The following is a 17115-nucleotide window of genomic DNA, read 5'->3' as shown; positions in this document are numbered from 1 at the left end:
AAAAGAGAACTGTTAGGCCATGAATAGACCCTCACATAGTCAAAAGAAGAAGACAATCTAATAGCATGATTTGATTCTATAGAACCAGCCATACATGAAATCAGTCTTGGACTTCCAGGTTTGTGAACCAGTTAATTCCCTTTTCATGTAAACCATCTCAAATCTAAGTTCTGTCACTAGCAAACAAAAGAAACATATATTCCTGGACATTAGAAAGACTCCATACTGGGATACCAAATCTAGATGATTTTCTAGACCTTACTACTGATAGATGCACTATGTCCCCAACGTGTGCTGTTCCTTGCTGTCTTTGTGCTTTTCAGAGACATGCTGCCCACCCCACCCCCCCAACCTGGACTTTTCTATCCTTGAGTATCACTCTTATATAAATGTTACAACTTTTTGGACATCAATGAGATTCCCTGTGCATCATGGAATCTTGATTGCATGGAATCATGGATTTCTCTAACTGGATGTTTTGTTTATTTCCTTTTATGTTTTTTGTGTTGTGAAGGGATTATAGAAACTAGAAAGAAAATTCAGGGATATTCTCCATGATCTTTTTCAGAATGATGTTTTGAATGAAAAAGGGCATTGAAACCCCTCCTCAGCTGTCCAAGCCTTCTCACTCACGTAATGAAGGAGGTAAAGACTCCCAGAAGGAGGTAAAGACTCCCGGTAAAAGAAAATAGAGCTAGGATTCAAACTCACTCATACCTGACTCCAAATCCCATTTTTTTCTCCATGACACTTTCTCTTCTCTGAAAGAATTATGTTACATTTTTCCTTATTCTTTTAGAGGACAGTTATTTCACTCCATAGTTTATAACCTCCCCACTAGCTCCATGAAGTATCCCTCATTTAGTGTTAAAATGCAGTAGCAATGAAAAGCTACTGGTGCTCTGTGGACTTTGGATAGGATATCACTGTCAACAACACCACAAGTCAATCGTAGGTGTGTTTTGTTTTGTTTTGTTTTGTTTTGTTTTGTTTTGTTTTGGACAGAGAGAGAGAAAGAGCACAAGTGGAGGAGGGGCAGAGGGAGAGAGAGAGAGAGCACAAGTGGAGGAGGGGCAGAGGGAGAGAGAGACAGGGGGAGAGAATCCCAAGCAGACTCCACACCCAGCACAGAACCCAACACAGGGCTCAGTCTCATGACCCTGGGATCATGCCCTGAGCTGAGATCGAGAGTCAGACGCTTAACTGACTGAGTCACCCAGGCACCCCATTTGCAGCTTAATCTCAGCCATTACTCCCTCATATATGGAGGCCTGACAGAATCTGGGCTAATTTTGCATCCCTGCATCCCCCGGCCCCACATGTTCTTTATTCTGATGTTCTTACCCTAATATTCTTGGAAGAGGCTTTCTCACAGGGCACCTTCCCACAAGCGGGGAGGCGACTATTATGAGGTTAATGGCATTGCTGTTGAAGCCATCGTTCTGCCAAGAAAGACTTCGCGAAGGCAGCTGACAATCATTGCAGCAGATTTAGATGTTCCTCTGGCAAAGCTTCTGTTTATCTTGATCTGAAGCATGATGGTGTGTGAGCGTCTGATGGTAATTTTAATTAAATTTATTCACCTCCGGGGTCTTCCGCCAAATGAAATACAACCCAGATCTACTAGTTAGTACCAGAATCGTGGGCTAAAGAGGAGGCACAGAATGAAGATAAAGGATTGAAGATGAAATCTGAACTGGGGAGACCTAAGAGGTGAATGACCCCAGGCTTGCTACTGTGTTTCGTTTTTCTCAGATTTTTCTCAAAACTCACATATCCTATTCTGAGTTGTAACTGGGAGACTGAGAAGTACGGCTTCAAGAGGGCCTGCTTATCAGCAACTGAGAAGTTGACAAGATGCTTCATGTGTTCCTTCTGTGTTCAACAATGCACTAAAACCCATGAGCCAGACAGACACTGTACATTCACGGTCACCCAAACCTGGCATGAGATGACTTTGTAGAAGGCAGGAGAGTGTCAGCACAGAAGTACTGAGGACCTAAACAGGACTTTAATGGAGAGAGAGCTCAGATAGACTTGGCCAACTAGGGTTAGTTAGCTAAGGACCAGCCTTGCAGCGACCTGCCCATTCCTCTCCCCTAAGCCTTCCAACAGCTGCTTATCTCTCCTCCCTCTGCCTTTGCTCTTCCTCTCATTGTGTACATTCGTTTCTTAGTTGCATATGTATCATTTGACAATATGTGGCTATTGTCATTGAGCATGCACATGAGGAAAAAAATTGCATATATATTGCATGTATATACATAGGTACATACACGTATGTATATATACGGCACTAGGCCCACCAAGAATGCTTTTATTGATAAAGAACGAGAGAAGCAATTGGTAATAAATCAGACCATAGGGTTTATTTCTGCTCCCACAAACTACCCACAAGCCCCCACAGTTCCAAGGATATGAGATGACATTTGACCATTAGGTAGTGTGCTTATGGTCTTCTTCACGGAAGTGAGCAGTGTGTATCTGGAGATGTGTCCCAAAAAGAAAACTTACTACTACTCTATTCAAAAAGGTCACAGAAGTGCTTTGACCATTGATTTAAAGTTGTCGCTCCATTTGGACATATGTTCCTATCCTTGATGTTCTCTTATTCTTACAGTTTTCTGTGGTTATAGTTAATACGATGATAATTCATTCCCTACTACCCTAAGAGTTCAATAATCTTATGAAATTTAGAAGGAATATTTTCGACAGCTCTGGGCCATTGATTGATTCTTGTCTACACATGGGAACTATGCATAAACTGAGATGATTCATCTGAGCCTATTTAATCTGATCGCCCCGTGTCTCTTCCTATTTTATTTTTATTTTTTAATAATCTGGTCTTGCCCTGAAAGGATCTACTTTTTTTTTCAGCTTATGTATTTATTTTGAGAGGGAAAGAATGCATAAGCAGGGGAGGGACAGAGAGAGAGAGGGAGAGAGGGAGTCCCAAGCAGGCTCTGCACCGTCAAAGCTAGAGCTCTCTACAGGGCTCCAACCCACAAACCGTGAGATCATGACCTGAGAGGAAGTTGGACCCTTGACAGACTGAGCCACTCGGGCACCTGTCCCTGAAAAGATCCACTTTTAAAGCTTTGACTCTGACTCTTTTGCCTGGATTGTGTAACCTATTGTCCTGTCATTACGATAAAAGTGACTTCATCTGTTAACACTGTTAAAAACTCAGGGCTACCCTATCATTCTTATTATAGGTATTAAAGACACCTAAGCTATTTCATTTTGTAAGTAATGAGAACAATTCTGTGTAATTAGCTGTCCTTCTTTAAGATATTTGGCTCAGGGGCGGCTGGGTGGCTCACTTAAGTGCCCGACTCTTGATTTTGGCTTGGATCATGATCTCAAGATTCATGCGTCGGGCTCTGAGCTTACTGGGCTGAGCCTGCTTGGGATTCTCTCTCCCTTTCTCTCTGCCTCTTCCCCCACGTGTGCATGCACATTCTCTCTCTCTCTCTCTCTCTCTCTCTCTCTCTCTCAAAAAATAAAGAAAAGGTATTTGGCTCAATTCATTATTTTAGAATATACTATTGAAATCTCTTTCTATTTGGTTACTTTGTATTGACGTCTAATGTTGTCTACTATGGAGCTTTGTTTCAATCTCATTGTAGGTATGATCACTAGCACTGTGTCGAGTATGTTCTCTAGAATTATTTACATGACTCAGGGTCACGTGTGAGGGATGCTATCCGAGCAGGACCCCAGATCAGCAGCTCCAGCATCACTTAAGATGCGGTTCTGGGGCCCCACCCCAATCCTAAGAAATCAAATTCTGGGGTGGTGCTCAGCGATCTGTGTTGTAGCAAGCCTTTCTAAATCTAAAACTTGAGAGGCATTCTTTTAAAACACTTGTGTTTTATCTGCACTGAGCATGAAGCCTGCTTAATATTCTCTCTCTCTCTCTCTAAAAAATAAATAAACATTAAAAAATTAAAATTAAAATGATGGGTGTTGTGACCACCTGGGTGACTCAGTCGGTTAAGTGTCTGACTCTTGATTTTGGCTCAGGTCATAATCTCATAGTTTGTGAGTTCGAGCCCCACAATGGGCTCTTTGGAGCATGGAGTCTGCTTGGGATTCTGTCTCCTCTCTCTGCCCCTCCCCTGCTGGCCCTCTGTATCTTTCTCAAGATAAATAAAAGTAAACTTTAAAATAAATTAATTAATTAAAAATGATGAGTGTTGTTTCTTTGCCCCCCTGACTTGTTTTATAGTTTAAGTTTGGGAAAAATATCTATTGCAGAGATTACAATGGGAAAGCTTCCGGGTGTGGAAAGCAGGTTTGGCTACACAGAAAGAAGGGTCCATACACATAAGGAACGATCACATGTAAGAAGAAACTCTAAATGAAGGGAGCAGAATGTACAAAGCTGTACCAGAAAGCAAATCTGGGCTTAGGCTATGAAACCATAAACATGGCAGTCCAGTTAGATTACAAGGTTTATATGAGGGAAGACTTATAAAGCGCCATGTAATATCAGGACAACATTTGCAAAGAACCCTGAAGTAACGGCAGAAGAGTTTGCCTACGATCCTTCAGGTACAAGGAAGCATCAACAATTTGGAAAATGAAGATAGCCAACCTCTTCACATATCTTCATGTGGCAGAAGAGGGGTGAGAGAGAGCTCTCTGGGGTTCCTTTTATAAGGGCATTAATCCCATCCATGAGGGGTCCAGCCTCATGACCTAATCGCCTCCTGGTCCCACCCACCTCCTCATACCATCACATCAGGGATGAATGTCAGTGTATGAATCTGGAGGGTGGGGCACAAACGTTCAGTCCACAGCATTCTGAGACAATGCACGAAGCTCAAATTGTTTTGCCAATATTCGGAAAGATCTGTCGACGTAACTGATGACAGCAGCAGTGAATAAGGTAACAGCTGCTGAACTACAGAGCCTGCATTCTGCTGACGTCAAAGCAGGTTCATACTCTAGAAGTGCTCACCTAGAATTGATTTTTAAGAGCTACTGTGTATATATTACATACATGACATACATTATATATATGTATTTATTTAAAGATTCATTACTTATTTAAATTACACATGTTAATATAACATCATAATATCTGTTATATAATAATATAGTATATACATTAGGCACTTTCCCTATGCCTGGCTCTACATTAAATAATTTGCAGGGGTGCCTGGGTAGCTCAGTCAGTTAGGCATCCGACTTCGGGTCATGATTTGTGGGTTCGAGCCCCGCATCGGGCTCTGTGCTGATGGCTCAGAGCCTGGAGCCTGCTTAAGATTCTGTGTCTCCCTCTTGCTCTGACCCTCAGGAGCTCTCTCTCTCTCTCTCTCTCTCTGTCCAAAATAAACATTAAAAAAAGAAAAAGAAAAAGAATTTTCAAATATGTCCTCTCTTAACCCTACGAGCTGTGATTACTGAAGCTGAAGTCTTGAAGAGTAGGCGACATCAAGGTGACACAGCAAATGGCAGGCCTAGAACTTGGATCCATTCTGTTGGTCACCAAAGTGTATGACTTCAACCACTCTCCTGGCATAAAACAAACTCCTTTACTTCCTGATAAATTATATACATTCATTTCTTTGAATTCCTCTATTGTACCTCAAAAAACAAGCATATTACTCCACTAAAGATAGTCTTTATATTTCAAACAATTTGTTCATGATATTAATGAAAGAAAATTGTTGTACAAGAAACACGCTTTCAATTCTAACACTTTCATATCGTCCCAGAACAGGCAGCGAAGTGTTGGGGAACACTGTCTTCATTCCAACCAAACATAAGCCTTACTTCTGGTCACAATCCAAATTGAAGACACTCCAGTCTAGAAATATCTGTTCCAACTGCTAACTAAGCTACTTACTAGGGATTCATAAATTAAAAGTGAAATGGATAAAAATATAAACACTGTGACAAAATTAGGAGGGCATTAAATTTATTTCGTATTAACTTGAAAAGGTTATCATAAATATCCCCAATCAAAAGAGTGGCAAACTGTAAATCAAGCTTATTTTCTTCTCGAATTATCTTTACATTTAATTTATTTCAAAGTTCTTTACTTCATACATTTGTTATTCCTGCATTACATACATGTCTAAAATCAAGAGGCATGTTTTAACCTTTTAAAAGCTCGTCTATAACTCAATCATCTACATGCCCTGAATCACAAGTTAATTATGTTTATTTCTTGACCCTTAGATACTGAGAAACTGTCATTTGCTTGGGGATAGATGTCTACTGACAGATATCACTTAATGACCCTAAAATAAATGTGTTAAATGCCATCATGATTAATAGTAATTTTCAATTGAATATAAATAAAAGTATTGTCTAAAGTGACAAAAGCTCCTCATAAACAAAGGAAAATGTGGGGAGGGGCCTTTCTTCCTGGGATATTTTTGGAAGAAAAATTAAAATTTTGGAAGCATTTCTTCAAAAACTTTAATGCTAAAAATTACTTTTTGCATGGTCAAATAAACATACAAAGTATAAAATCTTTGCTTTTTCTCATCACTGAGTGTAGAATTCAAATTTCTGGAGTGTCCTGTGTCAGATTTCACTATACCTTTTTGAGAAAACTGTCAGATAAACTCAGCATATGATTTGGGTAAAAAATATTTAAATCCTTTTTATGTTGAGTGTTTCAGTTCTCTTGCTGAACTGACCTAATACGTATTATTTTTGAAATGATGGTTCATATAGGTAATCATATTTAATGTTTCCAACCTTATATAAGTTAGCCATTTAAAATTTACATACTTCTAAGGGAGAATAAATTTAACATGCTTGAAATAAAATAATAGAAGTAAAACTTACTTTGTCAAATACTATTAGGTACTTGCTATTGGGCAGATAACATGTCAGAATTGTATTTGCAACTCTAAAACTGTAGCCATTATTAGAGAAGTCACTGGATCTATTTTTACAAAATATTTTTTTTTTCTGATTACGAAAGGAATCCATGTTACTCTTGGGTAATTTGAAAAATATGGATAAAATGTGAAAATGATGCTCCATATCGTTAGCCATTAGAGAAATGCAAATGAAACCCACAATAAGATACAAAATACATGGAGAAAAACCTGACAGATTGACGAGAGAAATGGACAATTCAGCAATAATATGGGAGACTTTAACATAGCACTTACAATAATGAATAGAGCAACTAGAGTAAATACCAAATAGGAAGTAGAATACTTCAATCGACACTGTAAAGCAACTAGTCTCAAGGTAGAACACGCCCCCAACAACAAGCACCGGAACACGAATTCTTCTCAAGGGCACATGGAACATTCTCCAGGATACGCCATATGTTATGAAGCCTCCTCAGCCCCTCTGGCCAACCCAGTAGTGTACAAACTTTTCTTGGACCGCCTGATCAATGAACTAAACCTTTCTTTGCATAACTACAGACCATGCATTCTGTCCTAGAGAGACCAGAGCACTTTTGCACATCATCGGGCTTTCTTGCACAACCTCCCTTGGGCACCAAGAAACCAGAACCTCTTGCACAACCTCCAAGCACTGAGATAACTCTGTAGCTGGCATCCTTGAGTCTGCACGAAAGCAAGAAAGGTCGAAGACCACAGCACTTCCATAACTGATTAAGTGGCTTTAAGAGTCTCTGGGCCAGGGGCACCTGGGTGGTTCAGTCAATGAAGCACCCGACTCTTGGTTTCGGCTCAGGTCATGATCTCACCGTCATGAGTTCAAGCCCTGCACTGGGCTGTGTGTTGACAGTGCAGAGCCTGCTTAGGATTCTCTCCCTCTCCCTCTCTCTCTCTGCCTTCTCCCGCTCATGTACCCGAGTGCTCTCTCTCTCTCTCTCGCTCTCTCTCAAAATAAATAAATAAACATTAAAAAAAAAAAAAAAAGTCCCTGGGCCAGACAGGAATGGTGGAGGTGACCTGGGAATAAGAGTCTGCCTTCTCAGATGGCTGGTCTCCTGAATCAAGCTCATGTTCCTTTCTCGTCAAAACTTGGCTCTTGAGAATTGGCCTTCAGAGTGAGCTGAACTTGGGTTTTGGTAACAAATTTGGCAGATGAGCCAGGAGAGCTACCACGCCGCGCTTGGATGGGCAAAACTGCGGGACCTGCAGCGTGCCAGGGCTGACTCTTTGCTTCCAGGACTAGTCATTCTGATGGTCAAGGGAGACCCGCTGCTCCATGCTGGTTGGCCCTGGAAGGGAGCCTGGGAGGACTGACCAGACCTGCAGCTGCCAACACTGTTTTGGTCTCAGAGAATCTCCCTGATGATTCCTAAGCTACCTACACCGACCGCCAGTCTGGCATCTTGGTTTCGGTGACAAGGAAAGGAGGACTTGGGAAAGCCCATGAGCTTCCGGACGGGGTAAGTCCCTCAGAGTGCCCAACGCGCCCCTGCATGTTTCTCATTTGTAAAGCACTGGGTGCTTTTGTTTTGTTGCTCTTACTTTTTCCCATTAGAAAGGCATGGCTTTGGGGAGAAACTAAAGGGGACCTGAATAATGGTCACTCTATTTGGAATCTGGAACAGATCTGTTTTGGTGGGGGTGGGTGGTGTTGTGTTAAATTTTTGTGCAATGGGAGGTTCTACCTCTGTCTCACCAACAGCCCACTGGGTCGTATTTTGAATAAATGGAAAGAATATAACCAGAAGCTCACAACTAAGAAAAGGATGGCATTTTTCTTGTAACACAGCCTGGCCTATGTAGATCAATGAGCCCCTCAATTTGGGGGAAGAACAAATGGTAACAGATTCATCTTGTTATAATTTTGTTTCTCCTGGGTTCTTCCTGAAATTTCGCCTAGGAAGATGGGGACTACTCCTTCTGTTCCCAAAGAAAGCCCATTAGGACATATTTTAAATAGGGGCACCTGGGTGGCTCAGTCAGCTAAGCGGCCAACCCTTGATTTCAGCCCAGATCATGGTCTTACAGTTCAGTTTGTAAGACTGAGCCCATGTCGAGCTCTGTGCCGAAATCGAAGAGTCTGCCTGGGATTCTCCATCTCCATCTCTCTCTGCCCCTCCCCCACTCTCTCAATAAATAAATAAATAAACTTTTGAAAAAGGACACGTTTTGGGCGCCTGGGTGCCTCAGTCGGTTAAGCATCCACCTTCGGCTCAGGTCATGGTCTCGTGGTTCCTGAGTTCGAGCCCCACATCGGGCTCCACTCTTGGTGCACAGCCCGCTACAGATCCTCTGTCTCCCTTTCTCTCTGCCCCTCCCCAGCGCGGCACTCTCTCTTTCTCTGTCTCTGCCAAAATTACATGGTGCAAAGACCTAAAAACAGTCTGAGAAAAAAACCTGTTCTGCAGGAGGGAGAGGCAGGAGACAGAGATAAGGGAAGGGTGTCGTTGGAACTTTTTAAATCCACCTCCACTCTTGCTGGCAACACCCTGCCAGCTCTGCCTCCCCTCCCCCTCCGCTGGTTCCCGCAAGGCCAAGGCCGAGGCTCCCATAACCAGCTCCAGTGCCGTCCTGGGTCCTCAGGCACCACAAGCTCCTCCTCTCCTCTATGTCAAGGAGCTCCAAGCACCTCAAGCCCTTAGGCCCCCTCCTGAGGAGGTTCAAACCGAAGGCCTCCCAAATCAGCATGAGGGGCCCAGGTGCTCCCCTGGATTGAAACTGCCCACTTGAGATTTCCCCACAGGAGCCCTCCGGAAAACTGACTTCAGGGAACAAATTGATCGACTTTCGGGGGACACAGGTGTAGCATATTTGGTATCAAAGCTAATTTGAGTTGGTTGGGTTCATTAAATCAGATGTGTTTTTAGAGTGATTCACTCTAAATATAAACATCTTTATTCTACCAAGGTTTGCGAAAGGTCAAATAAGCTCATGTTATTTCTGTTGTAATTTTGCTGGCAAAAGATGGCTTACAATGATTAATTTAGTCTCATAGAGTTCTCACGAGTAATCGCTGGGACCACTTTTAACATCTTTGAGGGGCACCCGGGGTGGGTCAGTCGGTTAAGTGTCCAACTCGTAGTTTCAGCTCAGGTCATGATCTCACGGTCTGTGGGTTCAAGCCCTGCATCGGGCTCCATGATGACAGTGTGGAGTGTGGAGCCTGGAACCTGCTTCAGATTCTGTGTCTCCCTTCCTCTCTGCCCCTCCACAGCTTGAGCTTTCTCTCTCTCTCTCTCTCTCTCCCTCTCTCTCAAAAATAAATAAACATTAATTTTTTTTTTAAATCTTTGGGAACTTGAAACTTTTTTTAATATAATTTATTATCAAGCTGGCTTGTTCATTTTAGCCACTCTGACTGGTGTGAGGTGATATCTCAGTGTGGCTTTGATTTGTATTTCCCTGATGATGAGTCATGTTGAGCATCTTTCATGTGTCTGTTGGCCATCTGGATTCTTCTTTGGAAAAGTGTCTACTCATGTCTTCTGCCCATTTCACAGAACTTGCATATCCCGTAAAACAGTGCTGTGTATATGTCCCAAATTACTCAAAAAATATAACTGAAGTAATGAAAGATTTAGGTAAACACATCATAGCTATAGATGCCCTAACTGTAGATACCTTTAGCAATTGGCTAAATTCAATACCATCCAAATGGAAGTATACAATATTAAGCATTGCTATGTTTCTTGTTCTCGTTGGTTGTTGTTTGATTTTTCGCATCTTGTCAAGCAGGAGCTGGCACTATTCATACTAGCCTGGACATGCCCCCTTCAGTGGAAAAGCTGGAAACAAGAGTCTCCAACTGTGTAAGAGTCCTTCCATTCCAAACTCCCTACATTGTCCCTGATCAGCAGAAAGTGGACACAGAAGATGGACCTTTGTCCCTAATTCCACAGATATGGAATGATGAGATTGACAGTGGGGAATTGAAGCCACTGCCTTGGCCCCTCTTGCCAACCTAGTAGTCTTTATACTTTAGCGAGCACTCTGAGCCTATGTGATCGATGAATTAAACCTTTCTTTGTATACCTATAGATCATGCATTCTTTCCTAGAGAGAACAGAGCACTTCTGCTAGTCACCAGGCTCTCTCACACAACCTCTCCTGGGTCCCAAAGAACCAGACTATCTTTCACAGCCTCCCCCAGTTACCTAGGAACCAAATCTTCTATGCGCTGCCCCACCCCCAGGCACCAAGGAACTAGGACTTCTTGCAAAACCCCAGAGCACTGAGATAACTTTGTAGCTGGCATCATTGAGTCTGCCTGTAATCAAGAAATGTCACAGGCCACTGAACTCCCTCAACTGATTAAACCCCTTCATATCTCTGGGCTAGGCAGAAATGGCTTTTGGACAATAGTCTGCCTTCTCCCCAAGTGGCCAGCCTCCTGAATAAAGCTCCTATGCCTTTTCAATCAAAACTCACCTCTTGAGTATTGGCCTCAATATTGAGGGATGGGTAGCCAAATTTGGGGTTAGTAACAGCTGGACTGTAAAACGAGCCTCAATACATGTGAAGGGATTGAAATTATGGAAGTAAACCATAATGGTATCCTTCCCTATACGGTAAAACCTTGGATTGCTGGTAACTTCTTCTGGGAGTGTTCTGCAAGACAAGAAAATGTCTCTAATAAATGTTAACATAATAAACAAGTGATGTATTGCAATATGAGCAGTATGTGATGCTGAATGTACTCAGACCGTACGTGATCGTACAGGAACATACGTGATCATAACTGAGCCAGTGGTTCTTGAAATTCTCTTTGATATACAAGTACTTTGGAGTATAAGCATGTTTCTGGAACAAGTTATGCCCACAAATGAAGGTCTGACTGTATATGAAATGTCCAGAATGGGTAAATCCATATTATAGGAAGTAAATTAGTGGTGCCCAGCAGCTGGAAGCAGAGGGGAATAGGAATGCCTTTTCTTTTGGGGGAACCGAAAACATCAGGATTAGAAAGTGGTTATGGTTGCACAACTCCAACCACTAAGAACAGATTGGCCAACAGCTGAATGCCACCAGGTGACTTCAACTTGTCCCTTGTAGAGGAGGATAATCACCTGAGCTCTCTCTGAATTTCTGACTCTCAAAATCATTAGACGTAGTAATGTGATTAATATCTTAATCCATTAAATTTTGGGGTAGTTTGTTACATAGTAGTAGATTCTGGGACAGAATTTGGTATCTAGATTTAGGGTGTTGCCATAACACACCAAAGCTGTATGGTAATGTCTTGGGACCAAGCAGTAGACAAAAGCCCAAAGGATCTTAAGGAAATTGTGGATGAGAAGGTGAAGGAAAGAGCTACAGAAAGCTTTAAAACAGGGGTCCAGGTTATATACTGGCAGAACACGAATATGCTGCATATCAATTTGGCTTTTCTTTTTTAATTTTTTTTTAACATTTATTTATTTTTGAGACAGAGAGAGAGCATGAACAGGGGAGGGTCAGAGAAAGAGGGAGACACAGACTCTGAAACAGGCTCCAGGCTCTGAGCTGTCAGCACAGAGCCCGACGCGGGGCTCGAACTCACAGACTGCGAGATCATGACCTGAGCCGAACTCAGCCGTTTAACACACTGAGCCACCCAGGCGCCCCTCAATTTGGCTTTTCAAGATGGCTCCTAAGAATCTTATATTTATTGTCCCAAATTAATATCACTTGTGGCTAAAGGTAAATAAGGTCTTCTTTCATAAGGAAATTTGGCTATGTCAGAGCACCTGGGTGGCTCAGTCGGTTAAGCGTCAACTTCGGTTCAGGTCATGATCTCGTGGTTTGTGAGTTCGAGCCCCGCGTCAGGCTCTGTGTTGACAGCTCAGAGCCTGGAGCCTGCTTCAGAGTCTGTGTCTCCCTCTCTCTCTGCCCCTCTCCCACTAGCACTCTGTCTCTCTCTCAAAAATAAATAATCCTTAAAAATTTTTTTTAAAAAGCAATTTGGCTACATATTTTGTCTAATGCAGTGTATTACAGTGACACACGGGAGGTCCCCAAAGTTTTTAAGGGAACTGTATCTTGAAAAAATGCAGAGACCGTAGCAAACTATTTACAATCGCCAAAAGGTGTAAAGAACCTAAATGTGCATGAATGGAGAAATGGATAAACAAATTACGATATACACTTACAAAGAAATATTATTCAGCCACAAAAAGGAATGAAGTATTGATATACATAATAATGTGGATAACTCTCAAAAACAGTATGCTAAGTGGGAAGAAGCCAGACACTAAGAGTAAAATATTCTATAATTCCTGTATTAAAATTTTGTAGATAAATCCCCAAAGACACAAAGCAAATGGGTGGAGGCGTTGGGTCAAGATGGCGACACAGGAAGATCCCAAACTCACCTCCTCCCACGGACATATTAAGTCTACAGCTACATACGGAACAATTTCCTTTGAGGGAAAAAAAAAACAAAACAAAACAAAACTAGAGGCCAGCTAAGCAATGACTATAACTTCAACAAACTAGAAGAAAACCACATCACTGGGACACAATCTCTCCACATAGACCCCACTCCTGACATGGCAACCTACAACTGGGAAGGAATTCAAAACCTAGAGCTTCCCCCTGATGAGTGAAGGGTTTGAACCCCACACTGGGCACCCAAACTTTTAAGATGTGTGCCTGAGAGATGAACCCCTGAAACATCTAGCTTTGAAAACCAGTAGGGTATGTCTACTGAGATCAACACTGTAGTCATCTAAGAAATAGCTCTTATAAAGCTGTGCGCCCTCCTACTCTTGTGCCCCAGGCCCAGCTCAGAGACAGCTGATTCTATGCAGATTTTAAGTGGAAGAGGCTCATTTGAGTACAATGAAGCAACGGCCTGAGGGGCAGGCTTCTGGTTTGACACGCACCTAGTGGCCTAAGGAAGAGCCTTCAGGTAACAGAGGCCAGTGGACGAAATTTTTGTGCTCTCTCTACCTCACTCACGCTTGCTGGTAAAGGGAGCTATTCTTGAAAGCCGGTGGAAGAGGGACCCGGTAGGTACTACAAGAATGATTTGCTGAACAGTCATCCACAGCACAATGTGAAAGAAGGAAAGGGTACTGAATGAACCCATGGATCTGGGCTTCCAAAATCCCACTGCAATCAATTAAATATAAAAGTGAGACAAAACGTGGAGAAGCTCTGGAGGCAGAACAATTTCCTATATACTAGAGACGTGGAAATTAGCCCCTGCCTCTCTGTCTTCACACCCACCGCTGCAGCCATGAAAAGTAGGTGGACGGATTTTTCTGGAACAAGCCCAGGACAATCCTGACATTTGAAACTCAGAAACTGGATCCACTGGGAACAAAATCCACCTGCAATAGGAGAAACTGGTTGTGCCATGTGTATCCAAGCTTCACTTTGTAGCACTGTTGGAGGAATAAATAAAATACTGCGCCAAAGATGGCCGATGGGACTAAAACAACCTCTAGTCTCTGGCTTGGAGACCCCTCTTCCGGGTTCTTCTTGCCCTGATTGTCTCGTGCGCAAAACCGCCCCCCCCCCAAACATGGAGGCTGACAACTATAAATCACCCTTCCCTCTTGCATCCTGTCCTCAGATCTTTGGAGAAACCATCTCCTCTGAGCCCACCGGTGTTAAATAAATCTCCGATCCACCAAAATCTCCGAGTGCTGCTTAGTTTTTCCACCAGCGTTCCAGCCTGGTTCCCTAACAGCACCAGGTTATTTTTAAAAATAGTATCAAAAGAAAATACAAGTATTTTAGTAGAGGAAAAAAAAATAGGAAACTATAGGGGCACAGCCATCTTTGATTAAGAAAAATCTTTCTCAGCATGACACCAAGGTAAGACTCCACAAGGGAAGTGATTGATAGAACTAAGCACATAAAAATGTAAATTTCTGTGTGACAGACAATCCCATGAGAAAGCTGTAGGACAAATGGAACTCCAGAGAAATGTTTGCAAGACTTCTGACAGAGGGGCGGCACATTTGAGTCGCAAACACTTCTTACAAATCAATAAGAAAAGTATGAACGCCCTAAAGAAAAATAGGAAAGTAAGCATCAATTGTCAGTCATCATTAGACAAAGACATTCAAGTTGAAACAATAAGGAGATGTCATTTATACATCTAGGATTGCCAAATGTTTCGAGATTAATAATACCTTTAGTTGAGGTGCTTGTGGGACAATGGACTTAATTCGTATATACTTACGGAAACGTAAATCCTTCTTAGGAGGAAAGAGGCAGTAAGAATCTGAACATTGCATGTATATCCTTTGCCCAGACTGGGGATTTTTCCTTAAGCAAAAATATACACAGAAGTGTATGTGGTGCCAAAGAGCTCATAATAGCATCAAACTGAAAAATCTCCACGGCTCTCTAAGTATATAGCTATGTGCGAGACAAAGATCCTAAAATGGTACTGATCTTGTAACTTTGGGAACATGAAGAGGCCATGGGGGAGAAAGAGGCCGGTGGCAGGGGGCAGAGGCAGGTAGTTAACACGAGGATTAAGATTACCTGTCACCTTCTGCTCTCTACGTCAGCATCCCTACAACAAGACCCTTTCCTCCTGGTCATGAAGATACCTTACGGGGATTCATTAAAAGAAGAACAAGTTGGGAACAGAGTTCTTCTTAGGCCGATTCTTCCTTTACGTAAAGTATCAATAAGGCTTGGTTTTATCACATTTCGAGGTCCTATAGAGTTGGTAAAGCAAAAGTCCAGATTGGAAAAATCAGTATTTGCAATACACACTTGAAGAAACGTACATCTCATCTCGACAGCATGATCACAAAGGAAACCGTAAAAATCATTTGCTCCAAAGGAAACCACGTATGTTAAATAATTCTAAATGGCGATTATGGGCTATCTTTGCATCTCTTACAGAGAGCTTAAAAATATCCAGCCTACTTTTTACTTACCTTGTATATCTTATCATGCCAAAAAAAAAAAAAAAATACAGAGCATAAAATGTACCACCTTAGCCATTTTCTACAGTACACAGCGCGATACTGTCATAGGTATTCACATTGCTGTGCAACCCATCTCCGGAATGTTTTTATCTTAGGAAACCAAAACTCTAGAGCCAGTAAAAAATAAATAAATAAAACCTCCCCATTCCTCCTCCCCAGAAGCCCCTGACAACTACCATTCTACTCTCTGATTCCGTGAATTTGACTCCTCCGGCTATCTTCCGTAACTGGAACCATAACGTATTTGTATTTTTGTGGCTGGTTTATTTCACTTCCATAATGTACTCAAGGTTCATCCTTGTTGCGGCATGTGTGAGAGTTGCCTTCCTTTTTATTACCCTTCCACTGAAAGGGTAAATGATATTCCATTGTATGTAGGTACTACATTACCAGATAATAAAAGGAATCAAACATATGAACATGCAAAAGCTTTAATCAAAGGTAGTATGATGTAGATATAAAAATATTGCACACACATTGAGCTACGGTGGCTTCAACTCAATAGCAGAGTTCGGTTTTTTGTCTTCAATATTCTGCCTACAATGACTTCTGCTTCTTTCAGTGCTGTACCCAAGCTCTTCTCAGACAAGTTCAATCAATCCTCCCCTGATTTTAAGGAAAGCTAATATTCATAAAGATTATTTAATAATACCAGTATGTAGAAATTACTAGTGCAACTCAAACTTTAAATATAATCTGTAGTATCTCAAGTAAATACTCCCAGGAAAGACCATAAAATAAGAAGCTGAACCAGCAAGAATATAAACTTGAATATGAAAAGAGATGAAATTTATTCTCTCCAGATATTTTTGTGATAGCAATTGATATAGCAGATAAAACACAGGTTTATTGGGCAAATGTTATCTAATATTTAATATAGCTCTCTGTATTTTCCCATAAACAATTATTATTTTACATCTTTCAAGCATTTTAATTATACTTTTACATCTCTTCTCTCATTTTGTTTTTAGCCACAAAGATTTTAGGATTCTAATTATCATTACCAGTTTGCCCAAGAAAATATTTATGCACACGTTGGCTAAGTTATGCTCGACCATTTACGTGTTCATAGATTCATCCAAAAATATTTAATCTAACATCCATTACTGTTCATTGTTATCGTGGTGGGCACTAAGAAGGCAGAATCGAATGGGATAGTCTTACTTTAGCACATTCATGTTGAGGTTCACATTTATTTGGTATATTTGATCCTTACCTGCATCTAAATATTCAACGCTAATTAACACTGATATCAGACTAATATCTGATTAAACCACTCAAGACATATTTATATA

The 17115-nt window shown here is 41.6% G+C and overlaps 1 protein-coding gene across 1 annotated transcript in view; it reads left to right on the top strand.

The window, feature by feature from the left end:
• Positions 1-3587: 3587 nt before the first annotated feature.
• Positions 3588-17115, top strand: part of SGCG (sarcoglycan gamma) — a 226100-nt gene continuing 212572 nt past the window's right edge. Inside the window, exon 1 of the mRNA XM_060637549.3 lies at positions 3588-3591. The gene's annotated coding sequence lies outside the window, so the exon portion shown is untranslated. The remainder of the gene's footprint in view (positions 3592-17115) is intronic.

Source organism: Panthera onca, chromosome A1 (genome assembly GCF_046562875.1).
Source record: "Panthera onca isolate mPanOnc1 chromosome A1, mPanOnc1 haplotype 2, whole genome shotgun sequence".
Lineage (NCBI taxonomy): Eukaryota > Metazoa > Chordata > Mammalia > Carnivora > Felidae > Panthera > Panthera onca.
The sequence above is the reverse complement of the archived record's forward strand: the minus strand, read 5'-3'. Positions and strand labels throughout refer to the sequence as shown.